Source organism: Molothrus ater, chromosome 1 (genome assembly GCF_012460135.2).
Source record: "Molothrus ater isolate BHLD 08-10-18 breed brown headed cowbird chromosome 1, BPBGC_Mater_1.1, whole genome shotgun sequence".
Classification (NCBI taxonomy): domain Eukaryota; kingdom Metazoa; phylum Chordata; class Aves; order Passeriformes; family Icteridae; genus Molothrus; species Molothrus ater.
Window position 1 is genome coordinate 107684153 of NC_050478.2, and position 14216 is coordinate 107698368.

A 14216-nucleotide genomic window follows, 5' to 3' on the forward strand; every position below is an offset into this window, starting at 1 on the left:
TTGCACCAAGGGAGGATTAGATTGGATATTAGGAAAAATTTCTTCACCAAAAGGGTTGCCAAACACTGGAAGAGGTTGTCCAGGGAAGCAGTTGAATCACCATCCCTGGAGGTATTTAAGAGATGTGTAGATGTGGCACTTAGGGTTTAGTGGTGGACTTGCATAATTTGTTGGACTCAATGATCTTAAAGGTCTTTTCCAACCAAAATTATTCTATTCCATGATTCTGCAATAGCAGCAAGTTCATTCACTGGTTTTAAGACTTTTATTTTGCCCTTCAGCCCTGCTCATTCTTTTGCACTCTTTGCACAAGTGCAATGATACTTAGCACATGTTTAAATGCTATGATGAGCTGGGGCCTAAACCCTCCATACTGCACTGGTCATTACACTGATTAAGGTGGCAATTAAAATTTGCTGTTTGGAAAAAGGAGTTCTTTTTGACATTATTGTTAGGATGGACATTAATTTGAGCATACTTGCTACTGTATGACTTGACAGAAATGCATGTTTTATTCCTCCAGCACAAAGTGAAAATAAACAGCAGCAAAAGGGAACCCCCTTGCTTGTGGGGATGCTGGTGCTTCCAGAATGTCTGGGTCATGGTATCTCAGAAAAATGCTACTTCCTAGCCAGTCATACAAAATAAGCTGTCAGTAGGTAAAATAGTTGCTGTCCTTGCCATGCTGAATTCTGCAGGTAATTCTGTACCAGTCTGCCTTTGCCTGCATGGAAAACATTCCTTCTAATGTCACTTGCTACATCATTTGAGCATAATGTTTGTAACACACCTGGATTCATACATCTCTTAGCTATGATGTTTAAATAAACACAGTCCCTACATGTTTGGGGTTTGTTTTTTCTTTATTTTGTTTGTTTGTTTTGTTTTGTTTTTGTTTGTTTGTTTGTTTTTGTTTGTTTTTTGGGAGTCTGTTTTAATTTTTTTTTTTCAATTTCCTAGTGCTTGGTTATACCCTGTGCATTCACAGGGTAAACGCCTAAACCCCACAGTTGTATTTAGTTTTGGTTTGCTGAGCTTCATTTCAGATTTCAGAGGACTCTGAAAGGTAGGTGATGTTGTGCCACCCCAGGCACATTTTGGCAGGTGCTGGCACAATTTCCAGGACTCCTGGGGACTGCAGTTCCCCTGCAGGCATGGGCGGGCCTTTCCATTGTTTCTGCCTCACTGGGTTGAGAGCTTAGCAGGCTCACCTTCCTTCCTAATCATGCATTTCTTTGCTTTTCTGCTGTGCTCCCTAGCTGGAGAGTGCTGTTTTTCACTATTTAACTGCGTATCCTGAGTGGCAGTCATTTACTCCTTAGGTTTACCTTCTTAACTCCTGCTTAAAATTGACAGGAACTCAAAATATCTGAAAGGTGGACAAACAGATCTGAACTGTGTGGATACAGAGTAAGACAGGTAGGTGAGAGAAGGAAAATTTTGCTCTTCTTGCATGAATTTGATCAATTTGCCGTTTGATTTGTTATTCTGACACCAAAGCCTTTAAGGGAGAAAAGAGGTCTCATCTGATTACACCCAGCTGACTCCAGCAGTGATTTGTTTACTGAGCTGAAATACCTTTAAATTTGGGTAACACCTCCCTTGTGAATGAGATTAATATGCCCAGTGTGAATGTGTAAGTGTTGCTTCATCCCTCGCTGTCACAACTGCATTGATGGCATCTTCCAGGAATCAACAAAATCATCTTAGACTTACCATGAAGATTCATATGGCAGGGAGCTAATGCAGGAAAGGGACAGCAGCCCTGGTTGAACTCCAGGCCAGTGTGTGTCCACAAACACTTTGCTTTCATGGAAATGTATAAATAGTGGTTATATGGTTTTATATTTTAGGATGGAAAAAAATAAAAAAAGTAAGATCCAGCTACCTAGTAAATACTTCAGGGTACTGGCAAATGCAGGATACAGCCCTGCAGGATGGAACAGCCTCATGCCTGGCTCGTGTCAATGACAGCACAAGGTTATCAGCACCATCAGCACTATCGCTAAGCACCATCAAACCAATAAAAGCAGGGATTCTTCTCCTGCTCTAAGAAAACAGCTCAGTGCATCTCTGCTGGATGCCTGACACTTTTGATTGCCTGTTTGTCCCATTGCTGCTGATATTGAGATACAAATATTAGTTCTTAATTGAGAGTGATTGTGTGAAAAGACAATGAGAAAATGACTGTCTCATAGTTGTCTCAATGACCACGGACTACAGCACCAAATATGCAGATTTGTGGCTTGCTTCAGAACAGAGGGGCAAGAAAACCAGATTGAAAGTAAAATCTTGTAAACACAATAAAAAATGCAGTTAATATAAGCACTGGTTTTAGTTGAGCTGAGATCTTTGTTCCAAAGTGAAATAGTTCACAAGAAATTCAATCAAAAAGGTTATGAAACGGCAGAGTTTCCTTATGCTGCTCCTGCTCTTCTGGGCCAAAACCTCAGAAGGCATCAGCACCCTCTGTAAATGAATCATTCATCATGGAGCCTGCTTTTGCTTTTGCTTTTACTTTACTTTTGGCATCCCAATAAATAAAATCAATTTAACATTATTTACACAGACACACTGTAAATGAAATAGTCTGATTCATTTAATCTGAAGATCTGGACCATTATTATTTACGTTAAAAAACTCAGTGTAGAAAGAATCCTTACAATTCTTGTCATTTCCCCAAATGAACCTAAATAATGAAGTGCGTGTCGTGAAAAGAAGTACAGAAGAAGGGAAGAACAAGTATCTTGATAATTAGTCTTGTCCCCTTCTCTCCAGCCAGACTATCCTTAATATCCCTTTTTTAGAAGATGCAATATTAAAATCTTCCAAAGCAGCCTGCTCTAATTATCCAGTGGAATTTACTGTACAGAAACTGTGTAGTTTTATTGTGGAATCTACAGTGTGATCATAAACCAGCCTTGCCGTGTCCTAAATTTTATGACACAAAGATTGCTTGAAGGAATAACCCCTTTTGTTTGGCACATTGGAGCCCAGATTGCCATGACTATGGCTCATGTTTTGTTCATGTGTATACATATGTATATATTTTTACTTTCCGCTTCTTTTCATTTCTCTTGGAGCGCTGAGACTTGTGTATGCACTAGTTTAAAATTTCTGCAGCAGGGGAGCCAAGGAGTTTGCTTTTTATTTTTTTCCCCCCTGTTTGTTCCCTGAACTCTTCTTGCAGTTTAACAAGTCAAATACAAAACACAGGGGGAATAAACATCCACATGACGGTACCATGCGTGATATGGCATCATTGATTGGATATACTGCATTGGAACATCACACAAAAGAGCCTGTAACGAAAAAAATCAGTTGCCTGAAGCTTTGAGCTTTCAAATTAGGCTAAAGAGGTTCCCCTGATAACCAGCAGTGTTGAAGCTTTCAGTTATTATTTGGCTGCCCTGGTATCAGTAACAGTTTTCAGTTAGAAGAACCCGGAGACCTAACGCACTGGTAAGGTAACCCACCTGCCCTCTCAATACTTTGGGATCAAAAAGCCTATCTAAAAATCTCCAGTTTACCAAGCATGACTGGGAGCAAATGCAACTCTCCCTTCTTCAACACTATCTCTGTCTCTGCAGCCTATTTTGCATCAAAAGATCCATTTGAAAGTAGAGATCCCTTAGAGCTAAATATTCTAAACTGACAGAAGAATTTCTAGTGGCACACCAGCCTAGAGCCATATTTTTATGAGGACATCACTTTCTATTTCTAAGCTTCAGTATGCACTCATGCTTCCTCATTGCCAGGAGCCATGCCACATCAAGTTGCCTCCTCCCAGCTTTTATGGTTTTTTTTTCTTTTTGTTTTTTAAATGGAGTCCGGTTTTCTGCTGAATTTATGGCTATCTCCTTGACAAATTGTCAGACACCTCTGTCACTGGGATGGAGGTGTCTTGGTGCAGCACAAGCTGGAAAGGACATCATAGGTGTCATTAAAAAATTTATATGGGACAACCATTTGTAAGTCTGATTAGTCTTGAAGGTTGGGAGAGATTTAAAAACACCCCCAAACCCAGACAGGGTATGCAGTATTCAGTCCTTAAGCATAAGCTAGGAACTCGCAACAGACAGGAGCTTTAAGTTTGTGGGGCTGACCCTGAATTGCTTTGCACCTCACAGTGTTGCAGAGGAGGAGGGAAGCTGTGCTGGACCCTTGGCACCAGCAATGCTTTGCAGAGATGCCCTTGGGTGACAGTCACCTTAGGGCAAGGCTCTGGACTCCTTGGATGTCTTATTCAGCCCTGAGCAGGCTGCTTGCACTTAAATAAACTGCCATGGCTTCAGTGTCTGGCTAGAGCCTGGCGTGTCACACTGCTGGGCTTTAAGAAACAATAATGGGCTTTAAGTTTGTGGGGCTGACCCTGAATTGCTTTGCACCTCACAGTGTTGCAGAGGAGGAGGGAAGCTGTGCTGGACCCTTGGCACCAGCAATGCTTTGCAGAGATGCCCTTGGGTGACAGTCACCTTAGGGCAAGGCTCTGGACTCCTTGGATGTCTTATTCAGCCCTGAGCAGGCTGCTTGCACTTAAATAAACTGCCATGGCTTCAGTGTCTGGCTAGAGCCTGGCGTGTCACACTGCTGGGCTTTAAGAAACAATAATGGGCCTTCCTCAATTTCATGTCATGGGAAAACACTGCTTTTACAGTAATGAAGCTGATTTTTTTCCCCAATGAAAAGGCATCAGGGTTTAGCTGCTCCCACGCAGTGTCAGGGAGTTTAACATTCGCTAAAATATTCTCAAGGACTAGCACAGGATTTAAGTCTTAAAAATTCCACATCCATCAAAGAAGGTAGGAATTTTTATGTCAAAAGAAGAAAGATGTGCTGTTATAAGTCAGCAACTTAAAATGCCTTTATCTATACAGCCTGCAAGACATCTGCAGAACATTCAGCAATTAAATATGCCCCCAGCTGAACAATAATGTTGCTGCTTGGTCTGCATATAAATTAAGAATGAGTTAAGGGTGTGTGTTCAAGATGGGCTCTGTTGTTGTCAATATCCTCTGCCATAAGCTGCCCTTGAAATCACCCTGGAGTCTACTAAGGGCACTTGTAAAGGTCCCAGCCACACATCTCTTCCCCTCTCACCCCAGTAAAAGAGAGTGCAGATCCTTGAAAGAGGGATAAGTAGTAATCATTCATCATCTGAGATAGCTCAGATTTTCTCTCAGCCTCCCACAATATGCCTGTTTGGGAGGGACAGAGGAAGAAGAAAAAAAGGCGTAATTTATCCAGGAGTAAATTTATCCAGGTCCCTGATTCATGTGAGTACCAAGCAAGGCTGGGAGTGTCTGGTGAAGCTCCCCTCCCACAACAGTACCAGGGTGTTCCCAGGGTGTTCCCAGAGGTGCCACCATACCTGGAGGTTGGTTTTTAGGCTGCTGAACTCTCTGCAGCTTTCCTTGCTTGGCAGCTTTGACTGGAGGGCCAACAGTCTGTGTTTACTCCCTGTAGCAAATGTCTTGTCCAGCTGTGGTTTGGAGCTCCCAGGTGTGTGTATATCTGTGTGTGTGTGTGTGTGTGTGTGTGTGTGTGTGTGTGTGTGTGCTGGAGGGGCTGGAAAAAAAACAGCTGGAGAGGCCCTGCTTTTCTTCCAATGCATCATTTCTGAGGGTGACTAGAGGGTGTTGGCACACCTGTCTACCCATCAAGACTTTACAAATATATATTTTCTCTAGTGCCTTCTGTGTAAGGATCCCAAAGTATTTTCAAGATGTTAAGGTGCTTCTTGAAGCTGCTGTACTGTTGTAGTGAGGCAGACACCCTGGGAAGGAGCTATGGGTGCCCATAGCTCACATGTGGAGCAGCAACAGCTGCAGTTGCTCAAGAGACAGCAGCTCTTGCTCAGGTCACTGGCCCATATCCTCTGCCAGAAGTCACCCCTTGCAGGAGCAGAGGGAGTGAGACAGACGCCTCTCCGTGTGTCTGTGGCTCCTGTGGGTGCTGGAGCAATGGTGCACATCCATCCTGGACCCCCAGGAAAGCACAGGGTGATGGATCAGGGAGGGCACTGGCACATGATGTGACCCTGTGACCCTGCTCAGAGGAGGGACAGGAACGTGCATATCTGCAGCAGCAGGGATGGGTTTGCCAGAGCTCATCGTTCAGGACCCCAAGGCATTATTTCTGCTATGACCTACACCATCCTTATGACTGTAGCACCTTTCTGTTTACATTGAATTGCCTTGAAATTGCAACAAAAGATAAAATTAAAAAAAAAAAAGTCATTTAGCTTTTGCTCATTGGGCCTTATTGTCCCGCAGAGCAACAGAAGCCACATCTGTACCTGAGAAAGAGAAGCACTGTCTTGCTCATTGCTCCTGGTAGCAGCTTTGTGTGGGTACTCTGGAGAGCACAAGAAAACATACAGCTACATGGCACAGCACATGGGCCCAGGCACATGTGGGTTTACAGTAAAAAATCCAGTTGGAGGACTTTCTTCTGGGCAGAGCTTTCCATGTCACCTCCCAGCAGGAGAAAGCTGCTTATTCTGTACCTGGATTCTAATTTTAACAATACCTTTCCTTTCTATATAAGCACTACAGAATATCTGTTTTTTTTCCAGCAATCTTGTAGCAGCAAACAGGTTATACCTCTCTTTCCTTGACAGTTTTTTTTTTTTCTTCTCCTTCTTTTTCATTCATTTTTTTGGGCTATTTGAAAAGAAACCCTGAATTTTGCCTGGTACAAATATCACTTGACTTGTTAGAGGTGATATAATGGGGTAAAGAGACTTAAAGTGTGCAGGGAAACCAGCATGTCTCGATAACAATATAATCCTCTGGGAGAAAGGCACAGAAATATCCAGAAGCAGTAAATATGGTAAGGTATGCATAGGGCAACTCCAGACCATTAGCTAGGGACCCATAATGGAACATTGCCATCTTTAAAGGCATTTTTGTTTCTACAATTTTTATGACAGTTTTATGGCAATTCTGTAACTACTGTACTTCACTGCTTCACAGTGATTCCTTTTTATCTCTTGAGATTTTTCTGAGATGTTAAGATGTAATATATGGAGAGAAGAGCAGTCGTTGCATAGCAAGCTACACATAAAAGAGTCATATAATCAATTGTTCTGATGTCATAAAAGTCACAGTCCACTGATCTGATGTCACTGTGATGGATTGGGAGTTTTAATGCTTCATTTATGGTGTTTAAAAGAAATGTGGGAAGGGGTGGTTATGTCAAAACACATGCCATTCTTAATGTGGCATTAACAGAGCTAAATGGGATGCAGTGATATTTATTTATTTGACCGCAGAAGTGTGAGCCAAGATCAGTGTTAACAGCATAAATGTGACTACTTCTGGGTGCTTTCAGAAACCAGTGGGCAAAAGCCAGGAGCAATGAATATTTACTCCAGCTGAGGATGTCCTCCAATGTTTTAATTAATAATAAGGGAAGTAGGGGCTCAAACTTAACTTTGCCCCAGGTCAGGGGCACATGGCTGTGGTATCTAAAGAGCAGCCTGGGAGGCTGTGGCCGGTGGTGTTGTGGTCTGCTGCTGCTTCCCACGTGCTTTGGCAAAGGAAATAGCCCCCAGCTTGCCCTTCCCTTGCTTACAGTAACCAGCGGGTGGGGAGAGGAAGAGGCCTGGGGGCTGGAACCAAGGTCTGTGAGTATTGCCATGGACAGAACTGAAGGGACACAGCAGTCACACAGAGGTGGCTCTGCTCCCTTCACTGTGGCCCAAAGCTGGGGATAATGGCTTGAAGGGGAATGTGGCATGCCCCTTACTTTTTAGGTGAGACAGTGCAAGATGGGTCACGTGGGGCCATAAGATCCAAGACATCCATAGGTGACACACTCCTAGGATTTAGGATTGGAAAACTGTCCTGGTTCAGTTTTCAGTGAGGCAATAGGTCACTCAGCAGGGCATGGACTGGTACCATTTTTGTGGTCACTGTGTGGTGAGGAGAGGGAGAATATTACTTTTACAGTGGAGGAGCTTGAGGCTGGCATTTCTCATCCTGGCAGTCAGCTACAGCCCTCTACTAAAACACATCAGGTGGCTGTTTCTGCTCAAACTTTTATTGGGCTGGTCTTGAAAGTGCCACTGACAGGTTTCAGGGTATGTGTGTGCTGGGGCATGGACAGGTCATGAGCCCCAGAAACTGCCCTGGACTCACAGGACTTGGTTTAATTTTGACTCCTGTTAAGAAGCTTTTATTTGCAACTGAGAGGACTGCAAAAATGAAAGTCACTCCTTATCAAAAACCACAGCTGTGAAATCACCATATACATGGGTGTTATGCATGAGAACACTACTACCTCGGTTTGTGATGGGCATGTGAGCTTTTACACCTGGCCAGGTGTATGTCTGGAAAAAAATAAGTCAATCCCGTGCAACATTCTTGCTCATCCTGGCTGCAGTTAAAAGATGATTTTGTGCCATTGCCAGACAGAGAAGTTATCACTCTTCTGCCAGTGCTGTTCTTAGCTCCTCTCTCCCTCCCCTCTCCCCTTTCTCCAGTCTCTCCTCTTTCACTCCTTTGCCCAAAAACTCTTTTCAGCCTAGGAGTGTCCTTCCTGGCTCAGCACAGCTGGAAACAGTGACTTTAGAAGCATTTCAAGCAGGGTCTCCAGGGCATAGCAGCCCAGCACTGCAGAGGATTTATGGGTGTGCAGGCAGATAACACTGGGCTTCTCTCTGCAGTGGGACAGAGCCCACTTAGTGCCCAGTGATGGCCAGAAAGGGAACACAAGAGCTCACTTGCAGAGAGGGATCCTCTGACTTCACTTGGAAACCCATTGTGGGTGTTCTGGTCAAAAGCAAAACACTTTATCTTTGTGTTCTTGTGCTTCTGAGGCTTGGGAGCAGGACTTTCACTGCCACCAGGAACCCCTAACAGAACCCCTGCCTTGTGCTGGTCTGCATCTTCCCTCTTATCCAGCTTATTTTCTCCTCCTCAAACACAAAGTTGGAAAAGAAGCCAAGGGATCCATTGCAGGGATCTGTACTAGTGTGTATTTTTTTCACCATCATTTTTGAAGTATCATACAGTCCCCTTCCTTCATGTTGAAAGCAGAGTAAGAGAACTCCAATTTCATGCCCTCAGGCCTGAATGAAAGAATAAAAACAACACAACATTTGCATCTGTTTAGCAAGCTCTGTTCTAGAAGTCTCCATGCAGGAAAAAAAATGGGGGGAAAAGCCCCATCATTTCAGGTGACGTGGAGCTGTAAGATAGTACTGGGGAAAGGAAAGGCACAGAAGAAAATGATTGTCATAAATGACCTAAGAATTCATGGCCTTATGATTGCAAACACAAAGTCTAAAAAGGTTACATTCTCTTGCTTCTCTGCCTACCCCCGATATCAATGAACATCAGCTAAAGGTGGCTGAAGAACCAATTTCATGCATCTACTGTAGAAGGAAATGAACTGAGCCAAGGGCAAAAATAAAATTATACAAATGTTATTATAGACTAGCCTGCTTCTGTCCTAGTTTAATTCAAATTTCAGTGCTGCAGGCTTTGCTGCTGGCAGTAGCCTTCCTGAATAAATCAACATTTGCTTACATCTAAATTATTAGAGAAACATGTGACTTTGTTTATTGTATAAATTATACGCAAGGTTAAAGCATTAACTGTTCAACGGGCTTTGTGCAGCCACACAATCACTCCCATCCCCCCCAAACCTTTCTCCCCCAACACTGTTTTGAGGACAAGGCATCCAGGCTGGGCTCGGTGGGGGCTGCCTGGCGGGGGTGCAGCTAAAGGCATCATTTTAGGGCCTTTCCTTTCATTGTGCTGCCCCGGGGGAAATCACTCACTGCCATGCAGAGCACGCAGAGGATGTAAAGCACCCTTGTGCTGACTGGGAAGCTCTTCAGACCTACTTTGCAGCAGTGTTTGTGGGTGTAGGAGGCAATGGGGAGAGAGATGTTCAGTACCTGGGTGTCTCAGGGCCTCTCACTGGTCAGAGTGACCCCAAGAAATGTTAGAGAGTCTCTTTTCCCAGCCCAGCACTTGAAGAAGGAGTCAGAGCTCTTCAGTTCTCAGTCTCAAGTTTGTTTATTGTTCCTTATCTATAAAATATTTTCTCCTGTCCAGCTGAGGTCCGTTCAGCAAGACAGTCCAGGCACTCTGCCTGCCCCCAGGGCGGTGTTATGTCTTTATACTAAAAATTACATATACAATGTTTACAATTACTTTCCAACACCTGTCACCTATGTTAGACAGTGAGCTTCTACTCTAAACCAATCTAACAGTGCCAACATCACAGCAGAAGATGGAGGCCAAGAAGAAGAAGAAGAAGGAGAAAGGCTGGACATGCCCAGATCCCTCCATCTTGCCCCCTGAACTCCCATTCTAGAAACCCAAAAATCTACTTTTTCACCTCATAATAAATTCACCATTATTCTGCTTAACTGTCGTGGCCTGCAGAGCTTCATATAAGGTTGGTAACTTGCTCCATGGGTCATAGTCAAAACCACAGGCATTTTGGGCTCTGTGCCAGGGTGTCTGAGACCTCTGGCAGGGGTCTTGGCTGCTCAGGACAGCCAGAGGGATGTCCTGGGTTCCGACACCTAGGCACATGCACAGGCAGAAGGAAGGAGTCTGCTGCTGCCTTGGGATGGGTGGTGGGGTCCCATCTGCCCCAGCCTGGCTCAGCAGCAGGTTCCTGGCTGGAACCACAGCAAGTCAGGATCTGGGATCACAGGAGCTCTGGGGCTCCAGCAAGCTCGTGTGCCACAATCCCCAGACTCCCTGTGGGTTTTCCAAGCTTCGTGGTGACAGCTGCTGAAGTTCATCTGGGAAGGTGCTCCTTAAGAAAACCAGGCAGCTCTGCTGCCTTCACCACACATGTCCAGCCCTGAAGGAGCCAAGGGCTGCTGGGGCAGCCAGAGCCCCATCCCCTGGCTGCCAGCTCTGAGTCTGTGTGGTGACAACTGGTGTGGTCCCTCCCAGCTGGACTCCCTTTCCATAGCTGCTCTCCTTACTGCTCTCCACATAATAGAAGCACTTTGCTTCCCTTGGGAAGAGTCCTGTTGCACAGGTAAGCTCTCTGCAGCAGTCCTAAGCACTGCAGCAGTGTAACTTCCAACTGCAGTATCTGGGATTATTGCTGCAAAGTATGGAAGGATCCTCTTTTGAAAACAAAGCAAGGAAAAAGCCCAAAGGAGCTCTTCTCCCCCAGGGCCAGTAATGTTTCACAGGCCAGTTGGTGTGGTGCTTTTTGTCACAAGCATGTCACCACACAGCAGCTGCGTAAATCTTTTCCACAAAGGTATCAGATGCCACTAGCTCTAGGATATGGAGTCTAGGATATGGAATCCAAATATATATCTCCTGGGTTCCTGCCCTGAAATACTATCAGGAGGTCTCTGTGGCCATACTGAACTGAATATTTTGTTTACATTTCATTTACACTTACAAATTAATATATACTTTCAATGCTGTTAAAGGGCCATTGAACAGAGCTGTAGTTTTATATTCAGCAACAGGATGTAATTTCCCTATCAATAAAATTGTTGTTTGTTTTTCTCTGCACTCGATTATTATGGAAATTTCACAGTTTCTCAGCTACAGTAGTGTCTAGTGAAATGAGCAGGCCATTTATGTAGAACTTTTTTCAAGTGTCCTTACTCTTTTCTATTTATGCTAATGTTATTTCATGCTAATAGCCGACTATATTTTGCTTTGATACTATTAAAACCTGGCTGGCTTGAGTAAAAGGAACATTTTTTATAGTGTTTTCTGGAAATGATCTAACACAGTAAAATCATCTCCATTACAAGTATGGTTTTAGAGGAGACTGTTTCCCTACCCTTCAATCCAAAAAGTGAAAAATCCTTTAGACATAAATTAATTTCACTGGCTCCTTTTCCTATTTTTGTTCTTTGTAAATGATAACTTACTGTGTAATTTAGCTATGCTGCAAGGAGTTCTTCTTCCAAGAGGGATTCGGGAAGCATATATTGTTTATCTCAGCTGTGAACATGAGGTTTACAAATCCCATTACCAAATAATGGGATTGGAATTCCTATTTCAATTTTTATGCATCTTGCAAAAATGTGACCTCCTCCTCCATCCTGAATAGCTGAGATCTTCCTTCTCCATTAGACAGGGCTCTGCACCTGGTTTCCTTCCTGGGTATTGCCACAAAAATAGGTGGGATCTTTAAACATGGGACATTCACTTTCAGCCTGGAATGGAAGCTAAAGAGAACTCCAGCTCCTGTGCCTGAAATTTATGTCAGACCTGTGAGAGGGGACTCACTGAATGAGAAGATTCAGGGCAGAAAATGTAACAAATATTTAGGCATTTCTAATGACAGAGTTACTCTGTCTTCTATAGTGGTTCTGTTTGCCCCTGCCTTCAGAGCCTCCTACCCCAGTGGCACTGAAAAAGTGCTGAGGAAAATGAGTTCAGGTTCCCCATACACACTCCACCAGGAGAACGTTCCCATGAATCCCATGGCAGTTTTGGGGGAGATGTCAAAATGCAAGCTAACTCTTCCTTGGACTTATGCTGCTGCCTCCGAGCTCAAGCTCTTATCCAGGGATAAAAATCTGGTGCAGCAACGTCTTCCCTCGGTTGGAAAATTTGCCTCATCTGACTGACAAGCCTGGGCACCGAGGTCAGCTGGGAGGCCTGGCTGAACAGAAGGCTGTAATGAAGACATTTTCTCTCTCCTGGCTGACCTCCTACAGCCGACAGATTTGAATAGCCTCTTCTCCAGCTGACAGAATGAAATGCAGGCTAGCAGAGATCAAAAGCACTTACCATTTATCTACCTAGTTATTCATGAGGTCCCCCATCACCATGGTATCTGAAAGCCTCCAGTGAACTGGGGAGAGTTCCCTGGGGCTAAGAGCCTCCAGTGCTTCCTCACAGCAATCAAAATTGCTTCCTGAGGGTTGGTTTGTTTTTTTCCCTTCTTTCTCCTGCTCATAATTTTTATCCATTACTGCAGATCATCATGGGGATTAAAAGGAAGATTGAATCAACCGGGCAAAGGCTTTGACTGAATTTGCATACACTCTCATCCAGCTCCAGTGCTCTAGCTTCTGATCAAAAGATTTATTGCAACAGTAAAAAAGTGGCTGAAGAGAGGAATTAAAAGTTCCCAGCCACAAAGTCCCATCTGAAAGGAAATTAACAGAGACAAGACTACCATTTTAAGATGAAGACTAAGTGTATTTTACACACTGAAAAGACAAATAAATGCATGGCTGAAGTATTTTTACAAAAAGGTACACAATTTTCTGGTGGGAGTTTTCTCCTTGCAATTTGCACAGTGCTTTGACAGTTTATCATGCAAAGCAAATAGCTCAATGCTGTTAAAGAGAAAAAAAGGACAAATATGAAAACAAAAAAGAGCATTTATTCAAAAACATTCTATAATTTTTGCACTAATCTCATAATTTCTCAAGATCTAATTCATGGTTATTGAAATTTATCTCTGACCATTGCTAAAATTCCGTGGCACAGATTTTTCCAAGCAAAACTCCAGCTTTATACAAAAGTAAATATATATTTGGCGTCTGATATCAAAAGCCAAACTACAAGAAGGTTTGGCTATTGACTTTCATCTGTAGCCTGTTTTTATTTCTATAGTCTTCCAATCTAAACTAAAGACTAACCCCAGGACTGCAAGATGGTTGTCAGATAGGACAAAACTGATAAACTCTGCCTTGACATTGGTGTTACCCATTTCTTTTAGGACTGAAAGCAAGTTTTTTAATTGATCTTTGCTCTGCTTCCTACTTGCCAGCCTCTTTTTACATCACTCTTGCACTTTCTTGTTGCTGCTACGAGACCAAATCCTTCATTTCTTGAGAGGTGCTGGGATGCTTCAGTGACAAATATCCTGGAGTTTCTATTAACAAACGATGAAAAAATTTAGTCATGGGATGCTGATGTTTTCTTCTTCTGATTCGTATTAAACAATCAGTGATTTATTAAGAGCTTGTTAATTAGTAATGTGGCAAACTTGATGATTAAAAAGAAACCCAAAGCAACAGAGAGGAGAACCTCTACTGGATTATCTTATGAAAAATGAAATCAGACTGTAAAAGCAAGCTAAAAATAAAATTAATGCCTTCCTCATTGACCTCAGGCACTTGCAATTGGATAAAACACTCTTCAGTTTGTTCCCAGCAGTTTTGTGCAGTGTTGCTCTATGATAGGACTGGCAAGTGTATTCTGCTTGGAGGAAGATTCATCTTGGCTGAGTGTGTGGGAATTTTGAGT